General features: G+C 37.2%; 1 protein-coding gene across 3 annotated transcripts in view; it reads left to right on the forward strand.

The window, feature by feature from the left end:
- The window catches only part of ATP2B2 (ATPase plasma membrane Ca2+ transporting 2), a 392,203-nt gene that overhangs the window by 99,486 nt on the left and 267,537 nt on the right, over nucleotides 1-25,180 (forward strand). For all 3 annotated transcript variants that reach the window (XM_040646615.2, XM_040646622.2, XM_040646620.2), the window contains exon 2: nucleotides 1,671-1,722. The gene's annotated coding sequence lies outside the window, so the exon portion shown is untranslated. The remainder of the gene's footprint in view (nucleotides 1-1,670; nucleotides 1,723-25,180) is intronic.

A 25,180-nucleotide genomic window follows, 5' to 3' on the forward strand; every position in this document is an offset into this window, starting at 1 on the left:
ATACTTAAAGCCATGTAAATGAAAGTACTTTACCAGTGAGGTAAATGGAAGCAGGAGGATTAATGGCACAGCTGTACTGTAGGCAGAAAGACACTTTTTGCAACCTGGGCCTCAAACTGTAAGCACTGAAGTGTGCTGTAGGCAAAACAGAGCTGAAAAGTTCTATTGCTACAATGACTACATCTGTGCTGGTTTGGGTCCTGAGCTGGGGTTCTTCTTTATTAGTCACTCAGTTTACTTTGCATCGTCATCATCTCTGCTGAAGTTGTTTAGGCTTGCTATACTTTCAAGTTACTGCATTTAGATATTTCCAATAATGTCTCCCTTTTTTGATTCATGTTTGATTCATGGGGTTATCTGCAAACTGAGGTTTATGAGGGAGCTCCTCTGTTTTTTGTTAGCTTCAATAATCTGCAAACAATTGGAAAACTATGAGACTTCAAGTTTTCAGTCATTTTCCTATTTCCCTAATGGAAAAATATATGTATTTCCCTAATGGAAAACTCTGTAATAAATGCAAAAGTGATGTTGATGGCCCAGGTGGTGGAGTAAGTTTCTTGACTTGGAGCTGCTGCAAGTACTTCCTTTTGTATGGGATGCAACAAAGATATCTTGCCAATTTGTTGTAATTAGATTCTGTAGCACTTGTCAGGTGTGTCAGCCTTTTTGTTGGCCAGATTTCTATTTCATTAATGTTGAAGCCTACCTCCCCTACTTAGCCTTGACTCTCACATAAGTTCTATTGTCTTTTCATTTTCCAACTTCCAGCACGAAATTGTGCACTGTACAGTGGTACTCTTGGAATCAAGTACTTGCTTTTTGGCTATTAATGGCATATTCAGTTTGTGTATCATTTTGTATTGTTCCAGTAGTGCTTTCAAAAAGCTGAAAAAGAAATTGGTTCTGAATGTTTTTTGAAACTGCTCCAAGGCTGTCATTGTGTTTAACTCTGCGTAAGCCTCATGGCTTAGTGAAATAATTATCTAATTAGTGAAAAGATGGTCTGTTTAACAAGACCGTGTGCTTATCAAGTAATGTTTTAATGCACATATAATACACATGTACCATTGTGTCTCTGTTTACTTAAAATCATATCCAGTTGTTTTTAAATAGTTTCTTTCTTGAAAACATAGTAATCCTGTAGTGAAGTTTGTAAAGCAGAGATATCTAGATATTTGTCTTGATGTAATTATTGGAATAAATGTTTGTTTTCATATCCTCTAAAAATAATTGAGTTAAACTTTGTACTCTCATTCGCTCTCATATTTCTTTACTGGACCTTTTTCCCTTCAAAATTATTAATTCTTAAGGATAAACCTAGGTTATCTGTTCTATTTACAACTTAAACTCAGCACTGCTACAGAATATTTATAAAAGGCAACAAATGCAGTGGCTGTTGCTTATGTTTCTTAAGCATTTGTCTACTTTTTCTTTAGGTAGACAAATAAACTCTTCAGTTATATTGGATTTTTCTAAACTCATGGAGTTTAGAACTGGAGAAATAATACAAGAAGCTAATTTTATTGCTTATGTAATAAAAGCTTTTGGATCTAAATTAAATCAGATGGCTTTAAATGTTTGGACTGTATCTTCTGGGTTCTGTATTCAGTGTATCCAAACATAATTTACATTTCCAAAATGTGAATGTATTTATTCTTTGTTTTTACTAGGGCCTGCAGGCTGTGACACAAACACTGCATCACGCTGTGCACTATGTTCATGGTAAGCCTTATTTCATCTTGTAGTTATACACGCTGTAATTCCAGGGGTTTTGATGTTATTTGTCATTCTATCATTTGAAATTATCATGAGCACATCCATGCTGCCGTAGTCTTTATTCATTTTACGAAGTGAGTGTCAAATTTCCTGTTTTCACCTACATCCAGTGCAAAATTAGTTTTAAAAACCTATACAGAATTTGATAATGGTCTCAAATTTGCAACGTTTTGTAAAATAAAAAATACGTGACAAACAATGCACATGGCACAGGACAGGAAAGTGCTGCAGTGGTGCCCTCATTTATGACTGGCCCCTAAATTGACAAGAAGAGGAAAAAAAGTAACCTAAGGCCCAGCTTGATATGCAGCAATTCCTGTTTTGTCCAGGCTTCGTGCCTCTTTATCTATGCTAAGTAATTCTCCATGGCTGCCAACTTCTCAGCGCGTCTTAAAATAACTCAGTTAAAAATATTTCATAAACTCATTTTATATAGGCAAAATAAGCCTCTTTGCTCCTCCAAAGCAGCATACATGTCTTCTGTTACATTTCTCCTCTAAATATTAGCAAATTACCACTTTTATTATGAATACAACATGAAAATAAACGATCTCATGGAATTAAGCCCCACATTTATCAGGTAGTTTCCAACTAAGTCCTGTTCTCTTATGAGCTGCTATCTAGAAAATACCTTCTGTATTTCTGCTTTCACCAGTGCATATTTTTAAATCCATTAGTTTTCCTCTTTTTACTGGAACAAGAATGAATGTTCATGTGGTCCCTATCCCCTCCCCTGTGATATGCTCTTTTACCTGCTAAGGTATGTCTATGCTAATGAGTGACCTCTAAATCTGAAACCAGTAGTTAGTAAACAGCTTTCCCTAGTGGATGGGATTAGAGATACAAGAGGAGTGGCCAAAGCTCTAACGGATGTTGTCTTTTAATCTTCTTCCATAGTTCACTTATTTAGTCAGTAAATTAAAAATATACATATATACCCCAATGAACTGCCAAAGATAACCAGTAGGCATGTTAAGTTTTCTCTAGGTAATTTAAGGGACTTGAGTTGCATTTATAGATGTACTGCTTCTTCCCAAATTAAAACATGCAATCCCAGCATACTCAATGGCTTCGTAATGAGCATGCTTACCTATGGGAATAGTCTGCTCAAGGCCCTGCAACACAAACAGCAGGTCTACATGCATGTTTGCAGACCATGACCAACAACAAGCTCTCTCTGGATTATGTGTGACATTTAGCTGCTCATCGCTCTTGAAGGAGAATTAATGCAAGAACAAAAGCTCAACGTTTGCCTAGTGCCAGTATGCCGAAGTTCCTTTCCTGTATTTCCAGACTTTTACTTTGTGTTGTACACTTCTCCCTCATTCTAGAAACAGTCTTTCATGTAATGTGTGAGTTCTTTCAAGTTTCCTGTACAAAACAGTGATATCTATAGATACCTACTGTTCTGTTGGTGCTTGCTGGAGGTTTGGAAAGTGTGTGTGGATCTTAGCTCTGTAAATTTAATTAATCTGGGAGCCCCAGAAAGGTGGTTAATGACTGTATTAATAAATTTCACGTATATTCTCTGTTTTAAAATAGCAGAGCAGTGATGTATGCACTAAGGTATAATAAGTGTCTTATTTTAGAGACCATCTAGCAGTAATCCTTTTCAGGCATTGTAGATGTTCTCCAAAGTACGAGATGAGTATGAGATTTTTCTTTACACGATTACTGAATAGGGCTCTGAGCCTGTCAGTGCTTAGCTAAGGCATTTTTACAACAAATAAAGTAAGTCACTGTCATCTCAGATATCTTATAGTTGGATTTCACTAACTTAAGTTGTTTTTATGAGTTATGCATATCTGACAGTGTTACTCTCAGATTAATTTTTTTAAAAACATACCAAGGCTAGCATAAAAACCCAGATAAACAAAGCTATAACTTTTCTCGTTTTAATGGCAAAACTCATTTTATGCTGTCCAATCTTTTTGTAATGGCTTAGAGAGAGAGAAGATGATGATTAAAAACAACTATTGAAATATTCTGCACACAAAATGCTTTTCAGTGGAAAGGAATTGCAAATCTACTGACAAAACTGCATAGTCAGATAAAACTGTTTGAAGCTGCTTGTTTCTGATTTGTATTCCCAATAAAGAATTAAGATGAAATAGCAAACATAGAGATCAATTAGAACTGTACTAGCTTTAAAAAAGAAAATCCATTCCTTGTTCTTACTTTTAGAAGTACTGCAGGGTGACTTTTTAGTCCATACTGTATTTGCAGAAAATATTTTCTTGTAATTAGAACTGGTGCAAATTACAAATGAAGTGTTTATCACTGCTGAATCAGAGATAAATTCTGTATCTGGGCACTTATTCTGTATGTCATCTAAAACACATGCTAGAGGGGCTCTGCTGAACTTTTTAGAAGTAGTTTCTTCATTTTACATGCTTTTGATACACTGAGCTTGCTCTCTTAAGGTCCCTAGTTTATTTTCAGGTATCCATGGTATTCTTTTTTTGAGTCTGGCACTGCTGTTCACCTTCTGTTGTATGGCTTATCTAATTGATATTGTTTGAGGATAGCAATTGTTTTGAAAAACTTTCTTGTTATTAGTTGTAATGAAAATCTTACTGGAATTCTCTTGAAGTTTTTATTATTGAATGAGGAGGACTGAAATATTGGAGAGTGGAGGAGTGATTCCTGTATTGGGTGAATGCAGCCCTTAATGCGTGCTCGCTTTGTATTCCAACAGTGCTTGTTGTGGCAAGGTGCTTTTTTATAGTTTGCAAATCCTCTGTATAAACAGGAGTCATGTAAGTGCTGCAGTGATGGGGACTTTGCACTGCTGTTGATCATAATTAGATTACCGACTTGTAGATCAAGCCAGTGAAAGACACACAGAAGGCTGACTTAGAGATTATTATATCAGCTAAGTAGAGTAATTAATGAGACAGACCTTAACTTTTCTTCAGTTTCTCTTTTTTCTTAAAGAAGATATTCCATGTGAAGCAGCATTCAGTGGGACAGTCTCCTTGTTGTCTCCTTGTCATGTGTATGTCTTGGAGAGCATCAGCAAGGGTTCTGAGCTTTACCAAGAATGTCATACACCTTTCAGAGATCTGCTGACCTTCCCAATGCACAGAGCAGTGTCCTGCTGCTCTGTGACCTATAACTGCTTTTAGAAACCAAACTAGCAAAACCCCCGAACAGTATGGGGAAAACAGGAGATCTGCCCTCAAAATCTTTATCCAGATAATGCAGTCCCAGATAGTAGTATGGGAGCTCACTGCCATTAGCACCAGTGTTATTACACCAGGAGTCTGAAAATGCACTCAGTAATAAGCACATTATTGTTGTAAATCAGAAAAAGTCCCTTTTGGTTTTCATTCTTAAAAAGCTTTTTTTCCGTAGTAAACTCTTAATAACTGACTAATTCAGCTCCCTCAGAATGTACTGGGGACTGAGGATAATATCTCATCATACTGCAATTCTGTGCAGTACAAATATTGTGTAAGATGAATGTCCAACCAATAACTTGTCAGTGAAAGTGTCTAAAAGGTAACTCTTAAGAAGTTTCTCATTACAGTGCAATAGGAGCTGTCAAGGTGTCCTTAGAACGGCGCTGTTAACAAGTTCATTTTGTTTTTAAGTAAGTTTATTTGCCTGGTGCTGTTAATAGCTGTCCTTAATTGGGCAGTTAGCCATAGTACCTTGAAGTAAGAATAAACCATTAGCAACAACTGATTATTAACTGGCAGTAGTTTATCAGCCTATAAAAAATGTAGTCAATTATCGTGCTTGTTAAACTATGTTCTGGGTTGTAGAATTGAACTTATGGTGTTATGTGGGATTTCATTTTGTGCTTGTTAAATACAGGTTAGATCACTGTTTAAATCCATGCGGAATAAAGACAGCAGTCCTAAAGCAGCTCCTTCTCTCCTCCTCTGTTGCTCCAAGGAGACGGGCTGTGCTGGGGTTATACAAAGCACACCATGTGCTCCTGGTGAGGCTACTGAGTTTTGTGTACGACTGTGTGTAAACCAGTACTTCTAACTCCTGTGCAAATGAACAGGGATGTTGTGGGTATGTTCAGTTTGCTGCTTACTGTGTGTGGGAAATGATTTGAGGAAGATGTGCAAAGGCGTAGAGGAGATTTAAGCTACACCTGCATCATGACATGGAAAAGGTTGTCTGACATCACCCAGTGTGAAAATGAGAAGTGCAGTGTACATTTATTGCTCTGAAGAAACTGCTGAAGAAAACTGTTTCAAAAAGAGGGGAAGCTCAATTCAGAGTTACTGCATCTTGACTATCTGAATGCTTCTCTTGTATAATGAAACCTGTATGAATGAAATACTACTTTGGTGTTGAGGAGATGCTTCTAATTTTACTCACCTGCTAATCTGTCTTTAATTTGTATTTAGCGGCACATTACTGGAGGCAAGTGAAAGTGTTAATGTACATAACTTGCAAAATTGTTATTTTTTTCTTAATTTGCACAAATCAATTATTTTATACCTTTAGATGTAATTTTCCTGTCTCTCACTGAAGGAAAAATTGTGCAAAATGTACTTTTTTTTTCCTGTGCCATTTTGCTTTTAACAGCACTGGTATTTGTCAAGTTTGTTTCTGCCAGATAGGACCAAGGCCCCGTAGCATTGCCACTGAATGTGGCCAAGTAATCTCTCTCCTAACATGACCTTTGCAGTCACCCTTTCCTTCTCTTCAATAGGTCAAATCAATTCCTTTTCCACACTTGCAACAAATCTTAAAACAGGTCTGAAAAAAAGTTGAATTAAAAGTCCATATTCCCAAATGGCAAAAAAACAAAAACAAAAAAACACAAAACAACAACAGCAAAAAACAAAAACCCTACCACCTTGGTATCCAAATTTGGCAATGTGTGTTTTGTACTTTGAAAGCTTAAACAGTTGCTATGATGTGTTGATCTTGAAAGTGATTTTTGATGTTCTTTTTGCTGTATAAGAGTTTTATTCCTATGAGATAAAAGCTGTTTACAGCACTTTTATAATATGAATCTCTGCCCTCATGTTCTCACACAGCTCCATGCATTGAAATACTCAGCAGTAGTCTGCAGTGTGCACCCCTCAGTGCAGTGCCAGTGCCCAGAACATAGGGATGGGCAGGTGAATGCAGAACTAGGAGTGAAAGACTCTATATATGCAAGAGAGAATTAGGGGCGCTTTTTGCAGCATCAGCACTGTTGAGAGTGAGACCTTCCTTAGGATTTTACCACAAATATCTGAATACTGAAATACCAGTTCATGAGGAACATAAATGTAGATGTTTTATGTAAGTTTTGAACTGATGATCTTTCTTTGTTCCATCAACTCAACTCCAATATTATAGTTAGCTTGTATGCTGTGGATTTTCCTTTCAAAAAAAGACACAACACCTGGATGCATCAGGGGTACGTATGTTTGAGACTTCTTCTGGCATAACTTAAAGTACCGTTCTCCTCTCTTTAAAACTGATTTATCGGAATAATTTTTCAGTCTTTTTTTACCTTAAATATCCTGGAAGGAAGTTATTAACCAGACTTACCAGCTTGGGTCAGGGTTTTAAAATACCTGCTTTTTTTCTTCCAAATGTAGACTGACATTTTCATGCCATTAGCACTGAGCACCTAACCCCCCTCAAAAGCCATGTGTTTCTTTGAGAATTCTTTGAGAGCTACCAAATTCTTGAACAGCTGAAGATAAAGGGGAGCTATTTGGATAATTATTCAAGGTTTTTGTAGGTTGACACTGGTGTTTGCCTTCAGAAGATAAAGAACAGCTCTAAGAGATGATGCCTGATGTGCGTAAGCTGCATTTTCTTCTACGTTTGTATCGAACTGGTCTTATTTATCTAACAAATTTCAGTCACTTGACTTGCTTTTTTGACTTGCTGAAAATGAGAAACCTTCAGTTCTAACTCATATAGGAAAACCAGCTAAAAGGAGACTGTAAATAGCAGTATTGGTCTTCCCCAGCAATGTTTCTTATGGAATTGTTTGTTTGTGAAAGCACTGTGGTTATATTTTAGATATCTATGTGATTTCACAGTATTTGGATATGATCAGATCTCAGAATGCTGCTTTTCCTTGATCCCTTTCCTTGTTGGAGGGATGTAGTAAGCATGACCAAAGTTACTTTGGTAGTAAAATGAATGCAAAATCTTTTTAAGTCTTTGCTTGGTCTCTTGGAACCAAGTCTAAGATGCCCCAGTACAGGGAAAGGAAAGACAGATGACTTGTAAGGCTGAATGCTGTATCTCAGTAACTTGTACTGTGAAAAACCTGCAGTATAGAACTTGCAGAGGCTATTTTTGCTTTGTGTAGGTTTGAATTAGCTGATTCTTTGTCACTCTGCCAAACATAACCTGAATGAGTATGCTGTAGTGTATTTCACTGTTAGAATATTGTAGCTAAATCTGTATTTCTTGTGGTGGTGTCAGGATCTGAAACCACCAGGAGGACACAATCTCAACTCACACATGACAGATATTACTGTTCATTACTGACTTAGTGCCCCAGTGGCAGCAGCGGTGACATGCTGGTACTGTGGGGCTGTCTGAGCCCTGCTCAGACCTGTGTGCGCAGATTGGTGTGGAGAACGGGCTGTTCTTCTCCTGTTTATGTGCTCAGAAGCTATCAGGTATCTCAGTCTTTCCCTATGGATGTGAGAATTCACACCCTGTTCCTCAGGATGCTCTGCTGCACAATGGGTCTGGTCATGAATTTGAAATTACTTCTTTCCTTTTTAATTGTTTTCCTAGCGATGAAATAAAGTATGTTGAAAATATCATCTTAAAAAGAGAGTCAGAATCATAGAATCATAGAATTGCTCAGGTTGGAAAAGACCTTAAAGATCATCAAGTCCAACCATGACCAAACCATCCTACCCTAACTAACAGCCCTCTGCTAAATCATGTCTCTGAACACCACATCCAAATGGTTCTTAAATACATCCAGGGATGGTGACTCAACCACCTCCCTGGGGAGCCCATTCCAGTGCTTAACAACCCTTTCTGTAAAGAAGCTTTTCCTGATATCCAACCTAAACTTACCCTGGTGCAACTTGAGGCCATTTCCCCCCATCCTGTCACCTGTCAGCAGTGAGAAGAGACCAACCCAGCTTGGCTGTAAGCACCTTTCAGATATTGGAAGAGAGTAATAAGGTCTCCCCTCAGCCTCCTCATCCCCTGACTAAACAGCCCTATTTCCTTCAGTCTCTTCTCGTAGGGTATAATTGAGAGCCATAGGAATAGAGAGGGAAGTTGTATTATTCTATAACTGTGTTTGTCATTCTTTTCATTTCTGCCTATATTCTGCTGTGGCTTCTTTTTTTTTCTTAAACCAACCACCAATGTAAGTAATAACAGAGAAAAGGGCTTAGATAGTAATGGTAGGTGAGGAGTTTATAAGGTGTCTCACTCTCAGTTCCTGTAGGACACATGCCATTATTTGGGACTTCATTGAATAGTTATCCCAAAAGTATTAGTTAAGTATTCATGAACTCACTTTTACAATAGCTGATGCCATAGCTGTGTGTGTCACATACACTGCATATTTTGCCCCAGACTCCTAATTGTTATTTTGGGGTTGTGTAGTTGGATGTTTTTTCTTCGTCTCTGATGTACATTATTTTTCTTTAAGAGCCTTGATGTCATGGATGAAAAGCTGTGCTCAGTAAAAAAGAAAGCAAAGTGAAATCCTTTTTTTAATGGTCTGGGCTTTATGGCCTGAATACCTTTTTTTTTTTTTTTTTTAAGCTTACTGTTTTCTATCAAGTAAGAATATTTTTACATTTGCTTAAACACTACATCAATATTTCCAGCAAAATGCTTCTTTTCCTCAAATTTCCTTTTTAATAAAATACAGCCTCTTTGAACTTCACAGACCTCACCATCTGTTACTCAATTTTCACTCCATAAAATTTTGCTGACATCTGTTTTAATAAAAAATATTTTTATAGTCATGGAGAAATTTATTTCAAACTCAATATTATACTACTCTTATGCCAAACAGAAAATATGAAAATAATGAAGAGGAACACATGGGAGAAGAACGCATCAAGCCGAAGCCCTGCTGCCTGGGGCACGCAGTGACTCTGGCCGCGATGTCCTGTTGTGCAGCGCACGGTGCTCTGCAGCCACTGCTGGGCTGAAAAGCCACAGCAGGCTTGGTCATGTTTAGAAGGCTGATCCTCACTCTTCATTCTGCAGCCTCAGTCACGCTTTCTGCCTCGGCCCCTTTACCTGGTTGAGGCTCCTGGCCTGTGGGAGCAGCTGTGTGCTGTGGAGGTCCCCCTCCTGCACGCAGGAACACCAGTAATGCCATGTGGGAGGCAGCTGCACCTTCCTGTGCATCTGCCTTTGTGTCTCCCTTGTACCCTGGAGTGGCACGTCCTCTGGTTTCATTTTTTCCTGTCAAGCACACATAGCACTGAAGTTTGTGGGTGCTGTAGCAGGCACTGTAATAGCTGTAGTGAGAATTACTACTGATGTCTTATTTCTAATTTTTTTTTTTTAAGAAAATGAGGCATGTGCAGGCTTTTGTCTGACAGTCTGTTTGGCTGTCTGTCAAGCTCCATTAGGGGATTTGATCAGCACTGTGGTCAGACAGGCCCTTCTCATCTTTCACATGGCATTAGAAATCAACATAATTTTCAAACAATATTTTACAGTATTTAATAATAAATTGTTTTTATCATGCCTCTTGGTTGCCATAATCTTGTATCAGTTAAATGGATCCCCTTGTGCTTGTCAGGCCTGCTATGCCACATATTCTTGATTTTGAAGAAGTTTCAAAGGGTTGGGGCTTTGTTATTACTTTCTTTGTTGCTGTTGGGTTCTCATATGTATGCTTTGTGTTCCAGAATGATGTTTCTGTTTGCAGATTTACACTGCTTTGCTTACAATCTGAACTGATACTTAGAACTGAGTAATAAATTTAGAAAATTGTTTTTAAGTGGAATATTTGGCAGACTAAGCTGATTATCTTGAACTTACTGACAGAGCAGTGCTGCTTAATGTTTTCATTCCAAGCCCCTTCTCCTCATGTTTAGTAATTATGTAGCTATTATTCACTAGGAATGGCTATATTGTATTTTAAAATAATACTTTTCCTCTTTCCTGAAACAATGAAGTTTTTTTTTTAATGATTAGGTAGAAAAAAAGTCAATTGAAATGAAATAAGAGTATTATTTAGTGCATCTCAGGGCCCTTCTCTAATTCTTCAGCCTTGAAGATGCCGTCCGTCTGCCTTAAAGTTTTCTTTATTCAGAAAGGTTTTCTAAGGTGTACTTCAAAGAAACATGTCTGGGAGTATTCTTTGGTTTGTATAAAGCCTTCAGTTTATTTGGAAGGGATTCCTTTCAGTATTTCTCTTCAAAAAACAAAGGCCAGAACCTTTTGAAATCCTTAAGAAGAAATGTAAAGGGGAGCTGAAATAACTGTATTTCTTTAGGATTTTGCAGTAGTAGGTCACAAGGGAAAGTTTTTCTTTTTTTTGTATTTCCTGGTTATTCTGTGGGTTTTTATACTAATGAATGTGCCATGTAAGTTTAACCTCAGAAACTTTTTTTTTTTTACTAGATGTTGAATATGATGTTTCTTTTGTGGCTGGCAAAATTAGATTTCCATCACATTTGCTTATGATATCAGTAAGGTAAAGAAGAACAGAGTGTTTGTTGCAGGCATGAATGATGTATGTTGCTCTTTCGAAAATATGAGCTAAAATAATGGTAATAAATTGTTTCCTTGCATTGATGTGAATGTTTGGTGCAAGTGAAAGTGATAACGCTGCAGTGAAGCAATGCTTTTTAACCACCGTGTCTCAGGATGAATATTAGAGTGTTATATCACTTGTCAATCCCATCTAAGCAGTGCTATATGTCACTGAGTTTAAAAAAAAAAACAAAAAAAAACCCAAAACCTTGTAATTCTGACTTGACTAGTCGTGTCTTTTGCTGACATCTTGAGCAAAGCAACTTTAACTGAAACATGACAGGAAAATTTACTGGGCATGACTATAAGTTCAGTTTTCATTTGATGAAGAACCAAAAGAATAACATTTCCCGGTGACTCTGTCCTCTGTACAGCTTTAGCAAGTGGGAGCATCACGAGGTGTTTCTGCATTGACACACTATACGTATAGGGAGCTTCCCCAGGTGCTCAGCACTGCTGGGCACGGTGCTGCTGCTGCCAGGATCCCAGGGTGCTGGCGGTGTGCTGCACTGCAGCTGGAGGGCCACTGATGAACAGTCCTGCTCTCACTGCTGTTGCAGTTTTGTCCTACTCCTGATTCTTCCCTTAAGCTGTTCTAATTCTGTAATACTCCAGTTTCTGGTCTAAGTGAATTCTACTCCACTCCCAGTTCTTGTTCAGCTCCCAGTTATTTTTCTACTTTAAGATCATAAGGCTTCTCAGAGATACCAGGCTAATGATTTATTTTGTGCAGTAGGAAACATAATAAGAATCATAATGAAAAAGCAGTAGACTTTTATTGTTTTCTAGTTTGGTAGAGGAGATCGTACACAAGCCTATAGAGAATGAAATACTACAGCAGTCCCCTCACTAGGAGAATTAAAATAGGAACCCTGTTCAAAAGAGCTTGCATTAAGTGATACCTTGTGTCTTCGTTGTTGTGCAGTGAAGGAGGAGTTTTCTCCATGTTGTTCCATGTTGAAATTTTCGGAGGCAGTTATAAAGATCACTGATATTGAGAGCCCTCGGATGCAGCTTGGGATAGTAATTCATGGAACGTGACTGATTCTTGCCTTAGGTAGGCAATGTTTCCAAAATCAAACCATTTGTTGCCAGCTGGGAAGAGTAAGCAGATATGAGCAACCCAGAATGTTTTAATCATAATAATTAAAATTGATTTATTTTAGAATGGCTTGAGGAAGATAGTAAATGAGCAGAAGGAGGAACGTAAGTCAGCAATCTTGACTTTAAAAGCATTTAGCTGAGGAAGATAAAGTCGTATTTCCTTTAGAATATGCTCTTTCAGAATAGAAAGTTATATTATGAATTAGAACCTAATTAGAAGTTAGAAATCAACTGGGGGAATAGAATGGCCTATTATTAATGTAGAAAATGTGCTACTAAGGTGCCCTGGGAAATCAAAACTTCAGTGTTGATTTGTTAGTGAATTGCTGGAGTTAGGAAAATCTTTTTCATTGGGAGTATCCTCTTGGCACTGCAGAGTTTTCCATGTAACAGTACATTTTCAAAGTTCTAATTTTCAGATATTCAAAACAGACACTTTAGTAATTGTTTCCCTAATTTAACTCATTATTCCTGCTTTCAGTCTTGGTCTCTTTTTAATTTTCTCCTCTGCTTTTTTTTTTTTCCTGTAGTCCTTTTCCTTACTACAGTGCATTTTCCTTTCCCTTTTTGTAAGTGCTGTTTTTAACCTTAGTAAGTTTTTACTTTAAAACAAAAAGTGTAATGGTCTGCTTTATATTGTTGCTTTCAGTGAAGGCGTCTATGCAGTGCACTATACTAATGCAAAGAGGTAAGATGTGGGAAAAGTCGTTTACTGTGTGCTACTGCTGTGAATTGCCTTATTGCCGCAGTGCCCTTACTTCTTGGCCAGGCCATAAATGCTAGTCTTTTGATAGTGATTTGGTTTGAGTTTCATTAACCAAAAGTAAATGCTATTCTACTGACAGAGAGTCCATATTGCTAAAATGGTGAAACTTTTGACAGTGCACTGCCCACGTTTCTTTTGTATGCCTATGCCCAAAGGGGGCACTTCTGGGCCTTCTTCAGCAGGGCTCTTGGAACTGGTTTCTTTGAAGAAATCAATGGAAACACACCATCAAAATGTTAACTTTTGCTAACTTTCTTCACCCATCCAAAAGCTTAAAAAAGAGTCCCTTAGGCTTTACAATCTGGCTTCCTGAAATCCTAGAAACGTGAGTCTCCCCATTGGAAAAGGAGCTACTTGTTGCAGGAGAAGGAGTTGCTTCTTGGTCTGTCCCATCATTTCCAGAAGAAGCTCCTCTTAAGTTCATTTTTCAAAAGCTGCTAAGCTTTTAGTCTGTAGCCATGTTGCTTTCTGTGCATTGTTTGTTCTTAAGGTTATTTTTCTAATCAAACTCTATCTTTGCAACCCAATTCTTTGTATTACAATTGTTTTCCTGACTTCCGTCGCTCCTCCAGGTCAGTGCTGTATCCTCTACATGAAGAGGTGAGGGGGGAAAAGCATGCTACATTAAAGCTGACAGTTGCCTCTTTACTCTTGTGACTATTCTACGTGCTTCAGCTGTGAGCACTCATGCTTGGGAGATTCACAGTTAAGTTTAGAACCACTTGCAGTTGATGTTCCTGCATTTTTTTCTCTGCTTCTCTGTTTATTGATGGAGGTGCATGCTCAAGTTTTAGTGGGGTTAACTACATAGGGTGGTTGCACCATATGTTAATGCAGTATTCCTCTGAAGAGAATCAAACATAACCCTCTTGTGATAGACTGTAGTTCAAGTGTTAGAATTATAGTATAGTTTTGAGAGTTTCTAAAATGAAATGACCTATCTGTAAATGTTTTTGAAGCGGAAATTAATAATGTCTTTAAGATTTCAGTTAGCAAATTTCAGCAAATATGGCACTCTATACTGCTTTTGCTTTGTTGTTCTGTTGGTGTTTGAAGAGCCATAAGAGAAGCTAAATGGTTAAAAAGAGAAGGCAGGATAAAAAAGAGAAACCAAGAAATTACAGAAATGACCTTTCTTGGCCTAACTTAGGTTTATTTATATAATAAAGATGTTTGCAGAGCATTCTGATTGTTTTTTAATCTTCCCCCAGTTGTATTCTCATCTTTTTTTGTCAGATTTGAAACAAACCAGTGAATAGTTTTAAATACAAAAATGTTCTTCAGATAAGTTAACATTATTGAAAAACTTGTATTAAATATGAAGCTAAACATATGCAAAAATATTAAGCATTCTTTTTCATTATAAAGTTAACAGAAAGTAAAGTTAATGGGAGTTATTCACTTTACATTTAGGTATGAAAGAGAATGGGAACAGTTTTATTTTTTCCTATAAGTGATAACTTCATGGGATTATAATGTCATATTTCTTGATAATACATAAGTGCTTTCACTCCTACACGTACTTTCACAAAATGTAAATGCAGTGAGTCACATTCCAAGTACGAGAGCACTGGGAGTTCGAAAGATGATTTTGCTTTCTGCTGCAGAAACCATTATTTAGTATTGCATCCAAAAACTTTTAAATCATTAAAGTTACAAAAGTATTGCAATAATTATAGTAAATACTGTGAATAAACTACTCAGTTGATATCTAAATTTAGTGTAAGCAGAGACTTAATAGACACTTTTGTTTTCTACTTGTACAATAATTTTAATTAGCAGCAATTACATCAAATTTCATTAATCCAAAGTAAATTGCTTCTTTCATCATTTTTAATCTACATATTCCACTTTCATTTGAAGGCTTGCTACGATTAAAGCTTTACTTACATTGTGTAGGAAGAGCTGGAGATCGGTTAAGAAACCCTTTCATGTAGATGGGTTACCAGACGGCAGACTTCTCAGACTTCTCTGCATCATTTTTCCTCCAAGGTGTTTGGTACTGCCACTATTCAAGCCAGGGTACACTATTAAATGGACCACTGATAAGCTCTCCTTCGAAATCATACTTATGGTGTTGGTATTGGCTCAATATACTTTATCATCTATCCGGCTAAAATATGCTCATGCAGATGTGTGCGCAGTAAGGATTGCTGCTGAAATTTTAAAAACAGTTGTGTAATGATAACTATATCAATTCTCACTTTTTTTTCCTTTTACACTCAACAAATTTCCTTTTACACAAAGTGATTTTGTTTTGGCAGAAATAGCTGAAAAAATGATCTGAGGACAATGGATTTCCTTTATAGCTTCTTTCTTTAAGTGCCTTGTGACTCAACCTTAATTAATGAATTGATAATTAATGAAAAGTCGGTATTTTGTTCCAGGACAAATCCATGCATGTGAAAAATGAATGTGAAATGGCAAGTTAGGATACTTAGAATTCTGTTTTATGTTCCGAATGATTTCAGAAAAATAAATTGGTTATCCAGAAGATAGTAGACAAAATAGCTGGCTCTCTGCTACCAGTAATAATTACAGATAGCAAATGGAAAACAATAGTCCTCACCAAGCTAAAAGGGAAGTGTGATGGTCCAAATGTGTTGGCCACCACTCTTAAAGTTTAAGCGAATGGTGCATTTGTCATTTCCATCTTGAATTAATACTTCCACCTTCTTGAATGGGGGTTGGCAAGTGAGACAGTGTTTGCCAGAAACTGTTGATGGGAACTAATCTTTCTTATTACCTCCGTTACCCTGGATTCACTTTTCTGGTGGATCTGCTGTGCTGTGGCAGAGCTCACCTGAAATCAGTACAACCCCCCAGAAGTCCCCATTGCACACATCCTCAGTGTTCTGCAGTGTAAGACCAAGCTGTGTCCTGCATGCATAGAACATGAATGAAAATAGCAAGCTTTAGTATGAGTAACAGTATTTGATGAATATTTCTACTTGTGTCTAGGTTATTTAGACAACAAGAATAGATTGTCATATACAAACTTTTTCATTTTTTAATGGAAATGTCAGTGCTGTTGTGTCTTTTCACTCTGTAAGCGTCTGACAAATCCAGGTGTCCATGGTTGCTTGGAAATAATTCTTTTTGAGGTGCGTACATGTACCGGTAGTACATTTAAGATTCAAGTGCTGGTAGTTCTACCATAGAAAGCTCACCGTTAAGTGTTTGCAAGTATCATTAAGTTGGTTCTAAAATGAGATTTTTAAAACAGTGAGGATGACTTTCTTTTTGATTCATTCTATTTTTTGTGTGTGTTTTTGTGACTCTTGAACACAACGTGAACAGAAAAAAAAAAAAAGCCACAAGAAGAGGAACAGCTTTATCTATGATTTATTCTGGAAAGTAAGGGACTTCATTTTCCTTAGAATGAAGCTGAGATTTTCAGCAGTTCCCCTTGGCATCTCTTTGCAGGTTACGCTACCTCAGCCTTATTGGATTCTATCCATATGATGTTTCTAAAATTAGGATCTGTAAATTCTCAACTGTCAAGTACTGCTTAGTTTATAACAGCTTTGAAAGTGTGGACTTGAGTCCACTTGTTTTTAAAATAGGATAGCCTGTTTCATCTATGAGACTGCAGATACCGATGGTAGAGTGACACATAGCTGGATTTTGACTTAAGTTTTCTTTTGCTTGTATGCCATTCTGTATTTGCCTTAGCTACTGTATTCTGGACATAATGCATGTATTTAGGCTCATTCTCACCTTCTCTGCAACATAATTTACTGTTAAATACAAGAATTATTCGATTTAGAATATTTGAGTTAAAAAGAAGTATGTAAGTGATGGTTAACAGTGTTTTCACTAAAATATTATTCCTATGCCTCAAGTATAACATGCTAATTTTGCATCTTTTCAAAATGTGGGGATTCTCATGCTTTGACTCAACAGTCACAAATATAAATGCATTGTAGTGGTGCTAGAAGTGATACCTTGGAGCTAGATTTATATTCACTTTGTTTAGCATTACAGAACAGCATTGATCCTTAGAATATATAGCGTGAAAATAAATGTATAACATTAAGTGTTAAGCACGTTACAGTCTAACAAGATATTGCCTGCTATAAAACCTGCTCTCTGTCCCAAAGAAATCATGTGTTTTTCTAGCCTGGCTTTCTCCAGAGCCTGGAAATTAACCTCCTCCATTTATGTGCTGCAGCTGATAGAAATGAATTCAGAATTAGTGAAAGCTGCTGCTGTCTTCTGGTATAATCATCGCCTGGCTATAAATAAAAGATTTTACTTTTGCTGCCACAGGATGAACTGCTATTGTATTATAGTTTGGTTTTGAAGTGGATAATTAACTAAAATCCAAGTATGCCAGTTGACAGTCAATTAATTAAAGTAACTTTCAGTCTGTAAATAGGTGTGTATTTAAGTGCTGATATCCAAAGTAATGATGACTGGGAAACAGCAAAAATCAACTACTTAGATCGTATCCTAGTTAACATCATACTTTCCATGACAAGCCGTAACTCAAGAAGATACAAGTATGGATGACATTATTATAGAATCATAGAATGGCTTCTGTTGGTAGGAACCTGATATTTATGTAGAAGCTTGCTGAGATGTACTCTTAGTATGTCATTGCAAGGTGAATACTTACCCATATTTCTGTTAGAAAAGCAAATTTCAAGGTCTAGAAAAAGTGTAACTTATACTGAATTGTCTGTAGTTGGACGTAAAAGATCAACAGTGGAATGATTGTTATATGTCTATATTGATTATTCTAATTTACTTAAGTACAAATTTATATCTGTCTTATCTGGTGCCTAAGGATCACATAATTAAATACAAAGAAGCTTCTTAGATACATTCTAATAATTCCTAATTTTGTCTTTTATTCTTTTTCTTCCTGATCAAGAATGGCTTGTGCTGAGCTATGTATGAGAAGAGTGTAGGTCCAGGTATTTAAGTTCGATTAAAATACATGAAAAAGAAGCTTGTTCCTGTGCGTGTAATTGGAAATGTCTTACTAATCTGATGGTAGATGCCCTTTGTGTCATGTACCTGATGTCCCTGAGTGCTTTTTGATATTGTAGTGAATTTTACTGGATTTCAGATGATTACAAAACATTTCCTCTTTTAGTTACTTAATACAAGTAATATTACTGTTCTTACCTACTGGTAGCTGAGAAGTCAGTTGCATGGCATTTATATATATTTTTCATGTTCTCTTAATTAAACGTGTTCTGTAGCAACTTAGCTTTCACATCTTTAGGCCTTTGTAAAATAAATAAAATAAGTTGATAGCCTTTATTATTACTTTTCTTCCAGCTTTGCTATCAAAACATTTTTTTTATGAACTACTAAGTAAAACTGATTTATTTTAATATTGTTTTTCTTTTTTAGATTTGTTTTATTCCATATTCTCTGTTGTGTTTGGTATCTTACATAATAAGAGATTAGAGACTTTGTGTATTCAGTTTACAAGTGTGAAGACAGAGGTTAAACATCTGCACAAATGACAATTTCAGAAGCTTTTATGTACTGTAATTTAATTCCAACTTAATTACCTCTATTTTGATAACATTGAACAGAAGCACTATAACATTGAGAATAGCAGACTACTTAAATAAGAACTTTTTTCATGATTTAAATTTTTCTTAATTTTTTTTTATAAAGTTCCCCTGAGATTTTTGCAAAGTCATTTTGTGTCGGTGTAAGCTGTGCTGGTAACTCAGGGTAACTTTAACTTTCAACTCCCACCTTGAGTTGTTAATGGTATGCTGCTTTCATTTATTCATAAATGAAAGAAAATCTGCATATCAAGCATCTTTTTTGGATCAAATGAAAATACTTGAGGCTTTTCTCATTTCTTGACATGAAATATTTATGTGAACTTTATCATGTTGCCAGTAAAACTTGATCTGTATCTATCACAGTATTGCACTCCAAATGACTCAAAGTTATAATGAAATGAAGATATTTTTTGAAAGAGGAAAGCTATGTATACTTGCCCATTTCCCTGTTTAATAACCAAGCATGGAGTACCTTCAATTTTAGGACTTAAATTCATTAATTGTTGGCAATTACTTTAAAATTCCCAGCGAGTAAAAGGGAAATCATAAGAATTTGCTCCAAAGTTGCTCAGCCTTCATATTGCAGGTCAAAGCTCTGCAGCCTTGCTTTGGCCTAGTGGGTTGCAGAGCTGCTAACTGTGTTGCATGCTGATGCTCACCAGTGCTGACCTGGGCACGGAGGGTGAAAGAAAACAAGAGAAGAAGTTATTTTTGTTTGTGGAAGTTCTTCCTAATAATTCAGGTGAGGACTCAGCTTTCCATTAACAGGTGTCCCTTATAATCAGCCCAGTGAGTGCCAAGTGAACTTGGCTGTATTTGGAAAGATTACTGGGAAAATTCCAGGCACTCTCAAAATCATTATAATCAACTTGTAAGATAGTTGTAATTAGAAGTTGGAGGCTTTTGCAGGAATTAAAGGGAGCCTGTATTGAGAGCACAGTGTTCATTGCGAGGAGTACCCATTCTGAATCTCATCCTTTGTTCAAGACCAGTTCAGAAATCTTGGGCTGTTTTCATTACTCTGACAGATGACATGTAGAGGTTTCTTAATGAGGGCCCTTTGAATTAAATGCTCTCATAATCTATTTTGTGGTCAAGGTTAACCTTGCAAATTTTTTATATTACTTTCTTTCAAACTTTAGACAAGAAATGAGGAAAACTTATTTCAGAATGATTGAGGACAGATCTTTAAAGATGTAGAACTCCACAGTTTGTACTTAGAAATATGTTGATGATACTGTTTTTCTAACAACTCTGATTTAGAAAGGCATACTGTATACATCAAGGCTATTCCAATAAGTTTGGGGACATGAGATTAAACTAGTTAACGTTTTCTTTATGATAATATTGCAGTATGGTTTGTAAGGATGATACTTTTTAGCTCTCAACAAAGTCATGGTTGTCAGGAGAAGTCCCAGTTGGAAAAATCACTCCTATTTTTAAGAAAGGGAGAAAGGAAGATATGGGAAACAGCAGGTTGGTGAGCCTCACCTCTGTGCCTGGGAAGATCATGGAGCACATCCTCCTGGGAGTTATGTTAAAGCACATGTAAGATGAGGAGGTGATGTGAGACAGCCAACGTGGCTTCACTGAGGGCAGATTGTGCCTGACCCATTTGATAGCCTTCTGTGATGGAATGACAGCATTGGTGGACAAAGGAAAGGCAACTGATGTTGTCTTCCTGGACCTGTGCAAGGCCTTTACGGGATCACACACCACGTTCTTATTTTTAAATTGAAGACAGATGAACTTGGAGGCTGGAGTATTCAACTAGTAAAAAATTGTTTGGGTAGATGCAGCCAGAGGTTTGTGGTCAGCAAATCTGCCTCCAAGTGAAGGCTGTTGATGAGTGGTGTTGCTCAGGGGTCTGTCTTGAGATCAGTGCTCTTCATTGTCTATGAATGACATAGACAGTGGGATCAGAAAGTTTGCTGATGACTCTGAGTGGTGCAGCTGGTACAATAGAAGGAAGAGATGTTATCTAAAGGGACCTGGACAGGCTTGAAAAGGGGCACACATGAGCCTAATGAGGTTTAACAAGGCCGAGTGCAAGGTGTTGTACTTGCATTGAGGCAATCCCAGGTATATGTACAGGATGAGAAGAAGGACTTGGGTGTCCTGGTGGACAGAAAGCTCTGCATGAGCCAGTGTGCACTTACAGCCCAGAAAGCCAATGGTCTTCTGGGCTGTATCGGCACAGGGGTGGCAGCAGGTTGAAGGAAGATTATTGTGTTCTTCTACTCTGCCCTGGTGATGCTTCATCTGCATTACTGCATCTAGGTCTGGGGCCCCCAGCGCAATAGAGATGAGGAGCTGCTGGAGCGGGTCCAGAGGAGGCTACAAAGGTGCTCAGAGAGCTGGAGCACCTCTCCTACAAAAACAAGCTGAGGGATCTGGGGGTACTTAACTTGGAGAAGTCTCCAGGATGTAGCTTATAAACTGGAGGGAGACAGACTTTTTACACAGTCTGATAGTGGTAGGACAAGGAGGAGTGGTTTTAAGCTACAAGTGGGGAGATTCAGATTAGATGTTAGGAGGAAATTCTTTACTTGGAGAGTGGTGAGGCACTTGCACAGGCTTCCCAGAAGGGTTGTGGATACCCTATCACTGGAGGCGTTCAAGGCCAGGCTGGAGGGGGCCCTGGACAGCTTCATATGGTGGATGGCAAACTTACCCATGACGGGGATTGTTAATTAGATGATTGTTAGGGTCCCTTCCAACCCAAGCCATTCTTTGATTCTATGACCAAAACGTGGTCACAAAGCCACATTGTATATTTGTTTTTGTTAGTTTTATATCTGTTATTACTAGGGACTGGATATGCCTCCCTGTTCACAAATAAACATCTATTTTTTTATTTTTTCCTTGCTTGTCTCAATTGATGGCTTAGTGCAGTGATTCCAAGAGAGAGGTTTTCGATTTGGTGCTAGATGCCTGTGACAGATCTTGCTGTAGCATGGTTTCTTGTATGTTCGCATTATGGAGCAAGAGATGAATCAACTATACTCCTACAATCACTGACGCTTCATGTTCTTGTTCCTATAATTCATCCAGATCTGTGTAGATTTCTCAAGTCTGCTGAGGTTGAAGTTAGCTTCCTAAAAGGAAGAAGGTACACTTTATTACTGTATATACAGTATGTATTGTTTTTTTACGTAACTCTGGAGTATATGTGGGTAAAGATATCTGTTTCTATTTTTCTGTTGAGCACCTTGTGTTTGTTGAGAAATAACATCTATAAAAAACATGCCTTTCAATAAAGCTTTATCTCTAATTCCGGGTAACATATACACATATAGATGAAAATCCTGAGAATTCTACACTGAAGAACTTGATTGTCTTTACACTTGTGCTTAAAAATCAGTTTTGCAATTGTGTGCCTACTCAAACCTCCTCAGGAATGTTCTCACCCTGATTCCTATCCTACTCTGTTGGTGATGACCTCTTTTTGTTTAGGGAGAGGATGCTCTTGGAGGCTCTTTGCAGTATAGAAATACAATTATTTTTTTTTTAAATTATCTCAACTGTTTCTTGGGATATGCGCTGAAAGGAAATAAATGATTCCATCCTCTTTTGTTTTTTGATATAAAACTCAAAAAAGTGTTTTCTCATTTGCACGAGTTAGAGGTCTGAACATCCATAACTATCAGGTCTCAAACATCAGTAATGTCAGATACTTGATGAAGTAGCAGTGTTTGATATTTATATTAAAGCATACTGATGACATTTCTTCTCAGGGCTGTTGTTCCAGTTCAGTTACAATTGGAAGGTTATCATATGACTATGCCAAGGGTAGGTCTACTGACACCAAGGATCTCAAAGTAGCTTTTACTAAACAAATGAACAAAAAAAAAGGAGAATTGTCTCTTTTGTAGGTGGCAGACATTTGCTGTAGGATCAACAGAAGTGATCAATCTAACTCTAAAATCAGTATTACACAAGCATTATTCCATCCTACCTGAGGTGATAACAATTTCTACAGGACGTGCAGTGTGAACGAGTGTATGAACAGTAGCACCAGGGAGCAAATCAGCTCCCTCGTGCTTGCAGGATGCAGGAGGCACAGATTGCTCAGCTCAGGCACTTAGAACATAAGCAATACCAGGAAAAGTCTTGATTCCTTTTCCTTTAATGTTATTTCTTTATTTAAATTTTCAAACTTTCTGGGGAGGAGGACAGTTTCTAGTTGTTGTTTTTTTTTTTTTTAAAGACTCCGGCAGAGATTTATGGAATCTCACTGTTGAGACTTCTTTTTATCAATCTCTCCTCTTGGTGCTAGGCATCAACTATCCTTTCTATCTTCAGCCTCCCATCTGTTACCAGAAAATGGTGAGTGTGAAGAAAGCTGCTTTGGAAAGTAGGGTAGCTTCCCTCACACTGAGGTGCTGTGAAGGTTTGACAAGTTCATTGTGACCATTTGCCTTCTTTGTCCTCATTGGTAATAAAACAAAAGCAGCTTATTTTTATCTTGTGCAAAAACAAAAAACAAAACAAAACAAAAATATGTGTAGATAAAAAGAAGAGATTATTTTAATTGAGTTTTGTGGGCTTAGAACAAATCCAGTTCATTGAGATTTCTGTTGCATATGTATGATTTCTTGCTGAGTTTCCAAAGGGAACAGAATCCCACAAAGAGAAATGTTGAGAAGTGATTCATTCCTGAAACCTAGATTGCTTTTCTAGCTTAGTCTGTGCTTGTAACTGGGGTAGGCAGAGGGAGAAGATGAAATGAATAAGGAGGAGCTGCAGAGGTTTGGCAGCTGTTTCCCTCAGAGACATTCAAATGAAATCTGTGTGACTTTGCATTCATCCTCTCTTTCCCTGCACTTTGGTATTTCTTGACTCCTTTGGACAGTTTTAGTTTATTTGGCAGGCAGGTAGAGAGAGGCACAAAAAACACTTGCTGCCAGCAGTGAAAATGGATGATGGGGCCAAAGGAGAAGAAAACAGCTCTAAGAGAAAGTGCTGTTCCCTGTTCAATACCAAAAACCTGCTTGGGAATAAGACCTTATAAAAAGTCACTAATTTGTAAAGGAGGCTGTGTTTTAAGCTTGTGTTTTATCAGACAGCAGTGATGCAAGCAAGGCTTCGTTATCTCAGCTACTTGGAAGGGTTTTTGCTTGATTTCTTCCTGCTTCTGGTTGTATGAACACTCTGTAATTCATAGTTCCTTAAGAAAAGTTTCTTCTCAATTGCGTGTCATTACTGGCATTTTTCTCTGGCTGAACTTGAAACTTATTTTTACGTAATTTTTTTAAATTTATTTATTAATCTGTTATAGTAGTATGGAGTAATAGGTATCCTGAGGAGCTAGAGCAATGAAAGGTCCATAGTTTTCCTAACAGTTCTATAGTTTTCTTGACAGTGTGTGGAGCTTAACGTGTGTTTATTCTTGCCTTGAAAACTCAGCTCTTTTTTATAACCTGTATTTCTTCTATCATTCCAGATTTCTTTGCTTTTCTATACATATTCTGTAGAGTATGTGCTGGCCTTTAGTTGCAAAACCTTGTTCTGTATACAGATTTTGATTTAATTAGAGTTATTTTTAGCTATCGGGCTGCAACCTTTCCTAATTTTGCAGTGTCCAATTATGCTTTTCAGTAGCAGAAGAAAATATTTGCTGATTGTCACAAAACACTAAACTGTGAAACCTTAATGTTCTCCGTTTATTTAAGTGATGTTTAATAACTTTAAACAAAACTGATATGATTTGTTTTTGTATTTAAAGTTGTTTAAAGTCATTACATGGCTTAATGGAAGAAAAAAAACAGAGCTAAGGTTTGTATTTATGGTTTCCTTATTTTTCTATTTATTTAAAGGAACTGAGAGCCGTACTTTTTGCATTCATATTCCTGATATATTGCCAATAGCTTTATGTTGTCCGTTCTTCAATTCCTACCTATATAGTTGATAGTGCTTTTCTGTTTCCTGTTGCATTCCACTGTGTTACTAATGACAGAAGTGTATTTATCTGCGTTTCCTTTACATCTTTATCAAAACTTCAATTTTCTACATGCTGATAACTTCTGACACGTTTTCCAAATTGCATGATACACTGGGTTCTTTAAAGTTAACCACTGCATTCAAGTTCAATACTGCCTATTCCTTGACAAGCTGATGTTTGTTCTGCATGGTCCCATCTTTTCTTTATTACACTATCCTGGTACTGTGTTTTCCATTTTGTAGTTTAGTGCTTTGTGCTGGTAAGGCGCTGCCTGAAACAACTCTCTGAATTTTCTGTTCAGCTTTGATAGGGGACTTAGCTCCTTTTGGGATCAGAGCTTGCTTGAATTTCGACTCCATTCAGTTTAACAACTGC

This window comes from Gallus gallus, chromosome 12 (assembly GCF_016699485.2).
Source record: "Gallus gallus isolate bGalGal1 chromosome 12, bGalGal1.mat.broiler.GRCg7b, whole genome shotgun sequence".
Lineage (NCBI taxonomy): Eukaryota > Metazoa > Chordata > Aves > Galliformes > Phasianidae > Gallus > Gallus gallus.